General features: G+C 40.0%; 1 protein-coding gene and 1 long non-coding RNA gene across 3 annotated transcripts in view; one reads left to right on the top strand and one right to left on the bottom strand.

Annotated features, from left to right (window-relative positions):
* ARHGAP28 (Rho GTPase activating protein 28) overlaps nt 1–13,055 on the top strand; it is a 72,458-nt gene that overhangs the window by 12,197 nt on the left and 47,206 nt on the right. The gene's annotated exons all lie outside the window — the stretch shown is intronic.
* Nucleotides 3,612–9,435, bottom strand: LOC133213838 (uncharacterized). Its single transcript, XR_009725910.1, has 3 exons — nt 9,328–9,435; nt 5,458–5,555; nt 3,612–3,746 (listed from the first exon to the last, which is right to left on the bottom strand). It is a non-coding gene; the product is annotated as an uncharacterized LOC133213838 (long non-coding RNA).

The following is a 13,055-nucleotide window of genomic DNA, read 5'->3' as shown; positions in this document are numbered from 1 at the left end:
ACTTACAAATGGAAATATTATCACAAGTTAGCACTGGACCCCAAAATCCAAACAAAACAATGAAGCAACACAGACTTTCCTTCCTATTCTGATTGCATCACTGGAACCACTGCCTAATAAATGGATTTTGTTTGAAAAAACTTCCTTCTGTATTTTTTTACAGTGCTGTGTGTCTGCATTCCTGTTCATTTCTATGCTTGTTTAGCTGAAATCACATACAATGATGCAGGTATCCAAGCAATTATAAAAAATCAAATTGAGCAATGCTAACAGCTAAAAAATATTCTACATTACAACCTTCATGGGAATTGCTGTGCAGAAAACAAAAGACCTGGCACAAAATCATGTATGTGTTTTTCCTTCATGTTATTTTGTCATTATGTAACTCCTAAGAAGTTTGCTCACTAACAGACTTCAAATAATGGTGGACAGGCAGCAAGGATGTACTGTTTGCATCTCCAGTTCATGCACAGCTGTCCTCTGGCCGGCAGCTGGAAAGGAAAGTCTAGATTTTAAGACATTCTGTAAGTATTAAGCTGTAGGTTTTTCTTTCCTCTGTCTGTGATATTCTGTATGCTTTTGATATTATTACGACTTTCGATGAGTTGGTTTTTTTCAGTTTTGCTTTGAGAAAGGGGAAGGTATTTTCATCTTTGCAGCTATTTACTTTCTAGGGATGAATTATTGAATTGTTTCTGACCACAGGCATCAATTCAAATGAAAAGAAGTATATCATTTTTAGGTGCCTAAGATAAGTTTGGTGGAAATTTATGCCATCCTACACATATTTTCAAAATTTATGATGTCACTAAAGCCAGAACCCTAACAATCATTAAAAGAATCTAAACATATTCAAGAGAAAACTCAAAATTTAAGGATAAAGTGGCAATTAGTGAAGGAAATAGGAAGTACATAAGTAAAAACTAGAACAAACCTAACATATACTTCTATGACAACCATGATTTCACAGGAATGCCTTTGCTATTGTAGATGATATGGCTTTTTTTTTGCATTTGCTCTGTTATTGACAAAAACTTGACTAATCAGTCTCTGAAAATGAGAAATGTTTGACACCATTCGAAGAGGTCTTGCTGAGTAGATACAGTCCTTAATTACTAAGTAGTAAAATGAAAGATAGATCAAAACCAGGCTGAAAGTAGATGAAAGATCATACAAAATTCTTTAACTGAAGCTTGTTCTCAACTTCAACATTGAGTTTTTATGTGGTGCTTTATTTAAATTGCTGATTTAATCATGCACTTGTTGAAATCAAACCTTTTGAAAAGTTCTGTAATCAGATTATGTGGAAAATGAAGATTGTGACTAGAATATTTAATACTGATTGTTGAAAAATACTGATTGTTGAAATCAAAATAGTTACTCAGAAGTCTAAACAAGTAACTGAACCACACTGATGTCAGTAGGTATTTCAACAAAGAAAGCATAAGAAAATACATGTTCATACCAGATATGATTAGAGAACTTTTTTGAAAGGTCAAGTCTCTACATTTCTTTGATGCAACCATTGAAATGCCTAAGGTCTAATTATTTATTACACTGTATTTGAATTCTGAGTATTATCCTATACAATATGTAAATAGGAAAGTCCTGCTTCCCTGGAAATCACGATAAGAGGGTAGCTTCTTGGTTAGTTGTGACCTCATGCTACTATCCAATGTTTGCCTAATTAAAAGGAAATGAATTTATTTTTCATGAAGAAACCAATCAGATAACATCTTGAGTGGAAATTCTTGACTTATACACTTCTGTTGCATGCACCATAGAATTTAGTCTATTTGTAAGCACTTTGAAAACCTTTTGATTGATGGGCTGCTTTTAACCCTTATGATAAGATAAATAATGAGAGCAAATCTGTGCTGTCTTTGAGTTGCCGGGCTTGTCTAATGTTCATTGGGCACAATGTTTGCTGGGTCTGGTTCTCACATTATTATTCATGCTCTGTTTCATATAGAAACGTTCAATATCAAATTGTTGAATTGTACTTCTGTCACAGATGGACCCCTGGGGGAATTAATTGTGCTTTCGAATTGCTCAGGAAGGACAGACTCAGGTGTCTCCTATGCTTAACTGTGGGATGTGTCTGGGGGGTTTCTATGATCCATCTGCCACCCCAGATCATTGTCTCAGTGAGGCCAGAAAGCTTTCCCTGTCAGTTTTCAGAACCGTAGCTCTGCCTATGGCCAACATCTGGACAGAAAGTGTAGGAAAACCAAACAAAATAGCTGCCCAAGGAGTCATGTATCTCCTGGAGCTATGACAAGTGCACCTATGTCAGCATTTTCTGGAGAAAACTTTAGAGAAATAATCAGGTCACATACATAAAATTGTTTAGTTTCAATTTGTTCCTTGTTTGGTAAAAGCTGTCAAATTCCCACCAAGACTGTAGGCATTGTCTCCAAACTACTTTGATTCCATCCTAGTCTATTAGGTCTCAGAAACGCAAGCAAGTTGTGATGCCTTAACAAACCACCGCTTATACTGTGAACTTTGTAACTGTGCAGGGACCTCCTGTTAGCACGAGGCAAATAAAAAGTAACTAGCCTTTCATCACTTTTATGACAGAATAACTCTGAATTATGCTGTGGACCAAACATTCTCATGATTGTTGGTATAGCTCAGTTGCCAACCAGGAATTTTTCCAGCAGTAGCAATAATATTATGTTAGTTCTTAAAATTGTATGTATCGGAAACTCTTCCTCCCGACAAAAAGAGCTCCATATTTATGCCTAAGAAAGAAATTTCATTAGGTGATACATTAGTGCTTCTTCATCCACTGCCAACTTCTGGGAGAGGAAAAAAGCTTTTTTTTTTTAAATCCATGTATCTCAGAAGTTCTGGGTCACAGGATTCAACTGTCAACTTCATAAACAAGACCACAACTTCAGGCATCCTCACTAAAATGATTATTGAGTGAAGCTTGATCTATATCAGCCATTTCTTTGACATTTTTATTCATTGGCGCAGCATCCACGGCACAAATAACTTCCAGAAAGAAAGCTCTTTGAGAATATGTGCTAAGTTAATCTAAAATTTTTTTCAATAGCCAGGAGAAGATTAATGCAGTCATGAAAGCAAGGCCTGGTGCTTCTGTCAACTTCTTTTCCAGTTGTTTGAATGCTAAAATAATCACAGAAATTCCCTCGTAATTCTCACTGCACGACCCACATGCATGCACAGCTCCAGCACAAGTGACAGCTGCAGCCTGCACAGGAGAAATCACAGAATCATAGAATAGTTAGCATTGGAAAGGACCTTAAGATCATCTAGTTCCAACCCCCCTGCCGTGGGCAGGGACACCTCACACTAAACCATGTCACCCAAGGCTCTGTCCAACCTGGCCTTAAACACCGCCAGGAATGGAGCATTCACAACTTCCTTGGGCAACGTGTTCCAGCGCCTCACCACCCTCACAGTAAAGAACTTCTTCCTTATGTCCAATCTAAACTTCCCCTAACCTGCCTGGCACCTGGCTGCTTTGCTGTAATTCAGGCTCAAAGACTCATACTTGAGCCTAGACGTCTCTGTCTTGAGATTCACCAGTGCCAGTAGCTCAGAGGCAGAGGCACATGCCCCACTATGTCTCACCATGTCCTCTCTGAAGGAAAGCGGCTCCAGCTAGGACAGCTTCCAGCCAGGCAGCACTCGGTTTCAAAAACATCCATGTAAAAGCTGGTGTCTGCACAAATCACAGATCTGAGGAAGTTCTGGAGATAGTTGTCACTGTGCTGGAAAGGAAAAAGTGGAAAGCCAGGAGCTTGTTTAAAAAAACAGAGCAGCAACTAGGGTTCTATTTTCTTCCTGCTGCTTTCTGTCAGGTGACCTAAGTGGATATATGAACTCTGCGTTACAGTAGTCTTACTTCAGCTCAGTTGGAATCCAGTTTATGAACAGGCAGGGAGCTGTCTCCCATTGTACCTACTCAGCCATCCTACTTGCTCCCATTGCCATCCCAAAAGAAACCAGAAGACATTGGAACAACCTCTGACATAGACTCCAACACTCTCAAATGCAATGGCACAGTTGCCATACATGTCTGGGGAGCTCATTAGAGTACAGAGACAGTGTTCTACTTCCTTCAGCAGTTCCAAATTTTTGATGATCCTCATCCAAGCACAGCTTATATAAGTTAAAGTTAAAAATAAGCAGCAGTTTTCTCAGCTCTTGCTTTAATTCCTTGTGTGTGAAAAGGTGATAAGGGGCACTTTAAGTACATTGCACCCCTATCTCAGTGCACATACGGATTGTTTTATAGAAAAGGCAAAGTGAGAAAGGAGGAAATAAGAGACAGGGATTAAAATGCAAAGCAAAGAGCTTCTTAGTATGGGAAAGCTAACATAATACCATCTGGTTTCTGTCTGCTTCCTATTTGGAGCTTGATCCTGCTGGATACTTAGTGCTCCGGCTGTTCCCTATGGCACTCTCCAGAGCACGCTTAACATTGTTTTACTGGGTCGTGGCCAATGTGCTGAGCACCTCAAAGGAATCAGCCCTTGCTTAACTTTTCTGGTTTGTAGAAAAAACCTTTCCAGCTCTGAGCCCTGGCACTTCTAACCAAGATTTTTCCTTCCTTAACCCACTCCAAACCCCATATTTTTCCTTTATTTTATTCTGTATAGTCACTGCCAAGCAAAGTCAAACCACCGGTTGGCCACTGTGGAAACTCTCGCATAGAACACCGCCTCTGAGGAAACTTCAGGGCACAATATTTTAGCCTGAGCTGAGGTTCTACCTGGACTTACTCAAGACTTTTGCCCAACATGTTAAAAAGGAAAAAAAAAACAAACAAACCAGCTATACAGCAGAACAGAGAGCATGTAATATATCCTTGGGCATTGTCAGCATATATTCCAAAGGGGCAATGGGCCATTAAATCAAATTAAAGAAATCCCTAGAAAATCAGGAGTCATGGGGTGCCTGACAGCATACACTGCATGAAATGCTTCAAGTCAATAACTCTAAATGCGGCTGTCACCATGATGTGTACCTTCCACTCACTCAACTTCCATCTCTTTCCAATTACAGTAAATCTTTGTGAAGAGTTGCTGTGAAGTGAATTATGATTTCTAACCCAATTCTCAAATTTTATAGCCAGATCTGTAACCAATCTGAAGACTCTTAATGAGAAAGGGATTACAAAGCAAGCAGAGATACTTTCTGCTGTTGTGGCAAATCTGCTCAAAGTTTTAGTTTCAGAGTCAAGCTGCGTAATTCCTCTATCAGCTGATCATTACTCCATCTTGTAAAAATCCTTAAGGTGTGCACGTTTACCAAGGTATGGTCTCTCTGTGCTCCATGCCCATTTGTGCATCCACACACGTATGTGTGTGTGCAGAGTGTTCTAATCACCTGTAGCGCATCTGCCGTGGAGCTGAAGTGCAGATACCCAGCATTTTAGCCATATGGAAAGCAACACTCCACAGGAACACGGCCCCTTACCTTCCTCCTGCCCACTCTCCACTTCCCCACCAACAAAATTTTACCAGCATTGTGAACCTCCAGCCATCTTCAAAGAGCTGCTGTATACTCTAAGGAGCCTGCAAGAAAGAAAAACAAAAATAAAGAAAATATTTACCTCTTTTCCTCAGTTATAAAACCAGCCTAGGGCCTGAAAGAGATGAAGTATATTCTTGGATCACTGATTAGATTAAAGCTTTGTATGTCCACACATATGTCCATGCCCTCTGAGGCTAGAAATAATTCTTTACTGGGCCAGAGTGCTATGTCCCATAGGACCCAAGACAGCAGCTTTAAAACTGCCATGTAATTGAATATGGGAACAGCTCTGCCTTTTTGTTATTATTGCTATGCTTTTCTTATGAACTTTTGAGTTTATGTAGTGAAAAAGAAGCAATTTCATCTCTGAAATGTAGCTACCTGAGGGTTATAAATCAGCATTTTCTGCCTGAATTGCAATCAGGACATGGCCAGGGAGCACAGCGTACTATATGGGCAGAGGTAGGCTGCAGCCTCTTGAGGATAAACAGCACTTTTCAACATAACTGGTGTAAAGCACAGCCCCCACAAGGCTTTTGCTTCTGATTTACACGTCCAATTAAGAATAAAAATAATAATATTAATAATAGTAATACTAGTAGTAATAATGATAATAATAATAATGCAGACTGAAATTTCATGAGTACAACAGGCCTCGATGTACACAGGAATTGGGCCAGAATACTGAATGCAGTGCTGCGGCTCTACCAGGATATAGCCCCATGGGATTTTCTGGTAGGTCTCTGGCACTCAAACCCCCAACACAGATGCTAGTGAGGCAGTAAAGGGCATCTTCATCAGATATCACTGCCTCCCCTTTAAAACATATGTTTTTTCCCGTCTGCCACAACACACCACTAAGTTAATAACTCATGTCCTATAAGACATAAGTTGCCCTCTCAGCTCATAGGAATCTGCAGAAAAGCAAGAACTGGGGCCATGTGAAACACTATCCATCAGAGAACCTAAAGAGCACTTCCTGCAGTTGTGACAGCTAGCAAAGGAGGCTGCTACTGCAGTTTTGACAGTGTGGCCATGAACACCTTTTTTGAAATACCATCTCTTATCAAATGTCTTGCATTTTGCTTCCCTCTGATCCAGCACTTTCTATTAGTTGTAATCAGCATTTTTCTTGTCTTGCCAATGCCAAAAATGCCTTGCTGGTGAAAACACTGGCACTGGGGTCAGTACCCCAGTTGTTACAGGAACAGCAAGAGAGCTGAAGCACTTCAGTGCAAGAGAGAGTGTTGCAAGAGGAAATAACTGTCAGATAATCGTCTCGCAGGAGTGCATGAAACCTGTGACATTGTCACATGGCTGGTGTCCTCAGTCTTTCCAACTGGATCTGTGCAAGTGTGAGAGGCACTGAGAAAGAAAAGCTGGAAATGGCAGGTGATGGGTGGCTCTGAAGAAGTGATTTTCTGTATGTTGTCATTCATTAAAACCATAGGTCTAGGTAGATCTTGCTAGGACAGTGCTGTTGAAGCTAGAGATTTCTAGATCTTGATAAAAGCCTTGATCTTGAAATCAAGAAGGAACCACATTCAGGCTCGTGAAGGTGTTTGCACTTGAAAAGGAGTATGCCCGTTTAACAGTCAGGTAAAAGTGCCTCCGGGGCCTGAGTCTCCACTACCTTGAAACTGCTGCATCCATTCAGACCTGCACATATAAGGGCAAAAGGCCACTTCCAGCAGTGCTAGTGATAAATTTGGTTCCTCAGGTGGCACAGGCATGATTTTGGCCATCCTGGGTGTGCCAAGGGGTGAACATGCTAGGCTTTAGGTCTCTGGACTGAAGCCAGGGGAGGGATATCTGTGGTCTCAGCCACTGTCAGTCTCTTAATGCCATTTGTGGTGATGGTACAGTAGTATTGCATTTACTTTTGAGTGGGGTTGATGCTCTTCTTTCTTTTCTTCTTTACCTCATGCTAGTATTTTCAGATTTCTCATGTTTTATTTTTTAGGTTGAAATGTCTGTGACGGTTCATGGTGGAGTGGTTAAAAGGGATTCCTTCTTTTAAACTTGTTAATAAAATTTTCTTTTCTCCTACACTCTTTTCTGCTGCACTGTACAAGACAAGCATCCCAAATTCTGCCTGACTGCCAAACCCAGTTCTGCTTTCATGCCCAATAATTAATAAAATTTTTAGACTAACCTAATATTTATGTTATACACGGTAATCCGATATGTTTTTGGCTTACATATGTTTATGTTTAAAGGAATGAACTTTGAAGATTCGACATTTGTAATTGAATGAGCATATGCAGAGCCATAATTATTAAAGAAAGTGAAAACTTTTTTCCTTTGTCTATTTGTGTCCAGCAGAACTTTCAGATGTAATGCCTTTTTAGTTAGGGATTTTTTTTAAGTCTTTTACTGGAATGCATTCCATGATTTACATTCCCCCTCAAGTAATATTGCTGATTAAATTAACATTACCCAATAGGTGAAGCTAGTAAGATATTTTGTTCAAATTAAATCCTCTACTTTAAGGAGAAGTGAACTGATCGATAGACATTAGAAACTCAGCATAAATATCATCCTAGTTCATAAAAGAAAGGTTACTAGCCAAATATGAGTTTGGCAGTTACAGTTACTTTTAAAGTCATGTTAGTGAAGAACATCTGTTGATATAAAAATATCTCTGATACACTGCAGTGGTTTAGCTGTAGCTGGTTTAGCAGTGCTTGGTTAACATCTAAGGGAGGAGGGGGAATGAATGTCTTTCACTTGGCAATCAGTAAGCCAGGGATTTTACCCACTGCTTGGCTTTGTTTGGGTTTAGACAAAGTTCCTCTATTTTTGCTCAAGCTGCAGTAATCCTTCAGCCCTTGATGTCATGCATCCTGGGTTTTCTATATCTTTATAATAAACTTTGAACCCTCAGCGCACATCATAGGTTATGAATATTCTTGTTTTGGATAAGAGAGACAAGCAATCATTTTAAACTGCAGAAACCCTACCCCTAACATTTCCCTGTGTGTCAAAGACATGGAACAGCATCAGGGAGAAGAAGCAGTGGAAAGACCAGTTTGGAAAGGTGGTTTGGGCTGACAAAAAGCAGAATGGAGAAGAATCACGAAAAAGATTACTTCTAAGGGTCAGAAATTCACTGCTCTTGAAGGGTGATTGAAGCTCTTCAGGGCCACACCAGATTCAGGGTGTGAGAGTGGTCAGGATGCTGCCACAGAGGAGCAAAGGCCAGAAATTGGAGCTGACAAATGTAGGAAATCATAATGTTACAGGCTATCAGCTCAGGTTCTTCTTTCCAAGTGAAAATGCATTGAAATTCAGAGATACTAGTAAGTAATTATTTTCTTCATCTTCTTGCCAGATGACTGACGGGGTTTGTTATTCATGTCCTCCTCACTCAGTGACTCTTACACCAGCCTGTTTTCTTTTTCATCTTTGCCTTCATGGTTTAGCTTTGAAAGAAATGGCTGCTCTAAGGGACAGTAAGGGCCTTCCCCATGGAACTGTACTTTACACCCTTGGGGTTAGGATAACTAATTTCTCATAGTTTCTCTATGATATAGTTTAGTGCAAGAACACAGGCTTTTGTTTGAGGTACCTATTAAGAGATTATTGCCAAAAGTCATGAGATGACTGAAAATTAAGGTGAGAAATAGTGTTTCTTCAAAGATCAAAGAACCACCTGATAAAAACCTCTGTGTTTGTGGATTCAGCACAAAGATTGGCTCCCCAGTCAGACAGCTCCACGTACTGTTTCCAGTGTACATATAGCCCTGGTTTGCAGTTATTGCTGCAAACGGGAACTGGAAAACAAGCTCAGTGCCTTCCTGCTTAATTTACCAGTGGAGGAGGTTGTTTTCCACCAGGGAAGTTCATTTGTCAAGGTGACCTTCGCAGCCGACACTGAGCGTTACTGCAGATAAAGAATGCCGCCTCAGCGTATTTGTGAAACCCAGCTCAGCAGCGGGCCGCAGGCCTCCTGCAAGGCACAGGGGCGTTGCAAAACAAACCCCTTCCTACAGGCACTGTGAGGAGGGGTTGTCCATTCCACAGTTCTCCTGTGTCGGCACTGCACATTTTGCAATCCTTCTTTTGTCATGCTCTGTAAACCCTCGTCTCTGCCTGACTGGTTTTATGTCTAAAAGGTCTTGAAGTTAAGTAGCTGCTTTTGAAAAATCCCAATTCTGTAAATTAATGGTCTCCTAGGCAGAGCTGAGACCACAATTAAATCTTAATCAATCATGGATGTAGGTAGGAAATTTCACAGATCCCCTGCCAAAACCCAGACAGAAGAAACAGATCTTCAGGGATCTTCTAAGAGAAGGTTTAATCTTTCATGGCATTGGAGGAGCTGATGTCAAGTCTGTACTGCTTAGCCACAAACAACTATTTTCTTCCTATCTACATAGTTGTTCTCAAATACATCACTTATTAAGTTTTAGGGTATTGTATTTTTCTACCATGTAAACTACGCCAAATTTGGTGATTGTGTGCTATAGGTATCCCAGTGTTAATGTAAAATCCAGCTTGGAGAAGAACATCCAAGTTTTGTTCACTAACAGATGGACTAAATCAATATATAGAGTCCCTGGAAATAGCAGTTATGTTTCAGGAGAAACCACCACATGATTATGATCATGCCAGTTTAATTTCTGTGGAATAATTAATCCAACGATAATTCTTCCAGTTCCTGTCTTGTAGTTTTATTTTTCATGCTTGCCATGTGACATCAGTTGGACAAGTCCTTAAAGCTATTCCCCAGCAGCAGTGACCTATTAAAACAGGCGACTGTATTTAAAAGTGGGAGCAAAACAGAAAAAACCAACAACAACAACAAGAAAAAGGACGTCTCTTTTTCAGGGAAAAAACATAAAAGTTTGGGTTCATCAGAAAAATTGACACAGCAATTTTTTGATCCAAGAAAAAAAAATAGGCAAAAAAATCAGAAAAAGCTGAAACTTTGCAACATGTTCTAAATGAACTGTTTTGTTTCTAATTTATGTGGATTTAACTTTCAACAGAAAAGTAAACCAAATCTCTGACATCAAACTGTTTATTGTTCTGCATTTCTATAGGAGAAGAAAATGGCTTTGTTTCAGATTAAATGAAGATTTTGTTCAAATACTTGTTTGGCCAAAGCCCTGAAAAATCAGTAACTTACACAGCTAATTATTTAAGACCAGTTCTTACATCCAGATGCTGCAAAAACCTTAAACATTTGTCTTATTGTAGGGAATCTATGCATTTCTGCAGTCATAAAATGGAGTCAACAGCAGGACTATTTTATGTCTCAGCATTTAACTTTAAAAAAAGCATAGCATGAAAACATGTCAGTATCTATCAGTTGTATGATATTCGGTATATCTGCTGAAATATTTCATCATTATGTGCCATATGTGGAATTCAGAGCTACTTTCATACAAAACATGAAACAGAACACTCAGTTCTCTCAGAACTGCCAGGGCAGGCAGAGCTGTGTGTCATGCAAATCTTTGCTGGCTTCTATAGGACACCTGTGTATACGAGTTCACCGCTGTTTATTTTTCCTAGGACAGCTGTGATTAGGGCTCACAGTTATGCCGGTGAGGGCAAAAACAATGTTTAAATGCACTTGCATATTCTATGGCAAGACTTTTAACTGAAAGGTTTGTTTAAAATGTAGGGGGAAAAGATTATTTTGGAGGTAAAATATGTTAAGTGCAAGCACACTGCAAACAGAAGGTCACAGTTCCTTTAAGTGTACCTGGTGCCCAGTGAGCACTTATCCACTTCCAACATTTAGCAATTCTTTGGTGAGTCCCTCAGTGTCTTATCCTGGTATGGACAGCAAGAGAGACGCCTCATCCATAAGTGAGCAGAATTGCTCTTTGGAGGTATAATAAGGAGCTCCTGGTAATCAGGGTCGTAACTCACACATTCCAGTTCAGCATCTCATCTTAGACAAAAGGATTCAGTGCTTACTGAAACACAGGGAGTGTTTTAATTGCTGACAGCAGCTAGAGGGAATATACGCTTATTGTGAATTGCTGCAAGTGAGCTGACCTCTGTTTCCTTCCCTCCCTCCCTGACAGTGTTTTTCTATACCTTACAGGCAGCAAACTGCAAGGGACTTGGGTTGCAAATGGGCACCTACCTTCACATTTCCCAAATGTGACAAATACTCACCTTAATTCCCAGGAAAACCTAAGTCACTGTTACCGAAGACTGTTTGAAGTAGCAATTCTGGGAAAAGGTGATGCTAAAAGTATATTTATCTGACTGTTCAGACAATTCCTAGGATTAGGTGAAAAATTACTTTAATTCCTACATACCACAGCCACTCAAGGAGAGTAATGGTGGCAGCAGCATATTGCTTAAATAAAAGGAGGGAGAGGACATCCTTGAAGGAAGTAGCAAGGGTAGTCTCATGACTATTCAGCCTAGAGGTTGCCTCTGAATAACTGCAGGAAGCATCACTGTAGAAGTATTTAGATATTATGGACTATCATCACTATATCATTTCAGGCAAAGCAGCAGTAGCTGCCCAACAGTTTCTGGTCAGCACCACCATCAGCCAGATTTTTAGAATGAGCAGCCCTTCAGTCCACTGCTAAATTCCTGAGCCACACTCTTCCCTGCAGTTCACCTTTTAAAGGGTGACCTACCAGTCTCTGAACAGACCCACAAACAGTGGTAAATATCCAGCAGATTTCAACATTTTCAAGGATTTACGTCACCTGAAAAGTTTCCCAGAAGAAATAGAAAGGTGACAGTAAGTCCAGTTTGAAACATAAAGCAAATTTAAATTCCAGATGAACTGTAAAGCCAAACCACTTCTGGTTTTGCTCTTTTCTGTCCCCTTAGGAAATCTTTGTCTGATTCAGGAAGTCCTTTCCCTTCTCTTTTCCTTGTTTCAGTTTTGGTTAGTTGGGTTTTTTTCTTTTTCTGATTAAATTACAGGCTTTCTTTTCTCTTTATTCTGCTGAAGGGATTTAGCCATGTCTTTGAAGGAAGCGAAGTATATCAAAAAGCTTATGGCCGGAAAGGCAGTTTTTCCTCATGTATTTCAAGCTAGAGGAATGATGACAGGAATGCTGTTAATTGGAGATCAGTTTAAGCGTTTCAATGGCTAAGCAAAAGTTTGTGGGGGGAATAAAGTTTGACCATCTCATATCTTTTCCATACTTAAGAGTTATTTCTTAGGCTCATTTGATGACACTAACAGACTGTGGTAGGGAATATATTGCACATACTCATCGCCTAGCTGCAGCTCAAAATCCTCCCCAAATTTCAAGACTTTATTTATCTTGTGGCCAAAACCCAATTCTGAGCCACTGTTCATATGAAACCTGGTGCATGCCTTTTTCAGCATTTGTCTAGGCCTCCCACTGATCATCCCACTGTAGGAAAAACAAGAAAGGCTTCCCCATAAATATTTGATTTCATAACAGCTGTACTCTGGCTCTCTTCTCTTTCCTCGCTGGCATTAGGCTCTATGCTTCTCCTCTGGGTGGAGCAGCCATCTCTATGGAGAGAGAGCTCCTCATTAATTTGCATCTGGTCATTTATGATTTTTTTGTTCTATGCTA

Source organism: Neopsephotus bourkii, unplaced genomic scaffold (assembly GCF_033783945.1).
Source record: "Neopsephotus bourkii isolate Nb327-2 ecotype Australia unplaced genomic scaffold, CSIRO-AGI_Nbou_v1 NB_846, whole genome shotgun sequence".
Lineage (NCBI taxonomy): Eukaryota > Metazoa > Chordata > Aves > Psittaciformes > Psittacidae > Neopsephotus > Neopsephotus bourkii.
This window is presented reverse-complemented; position numbering and strand designations above follow the sequence as displayed.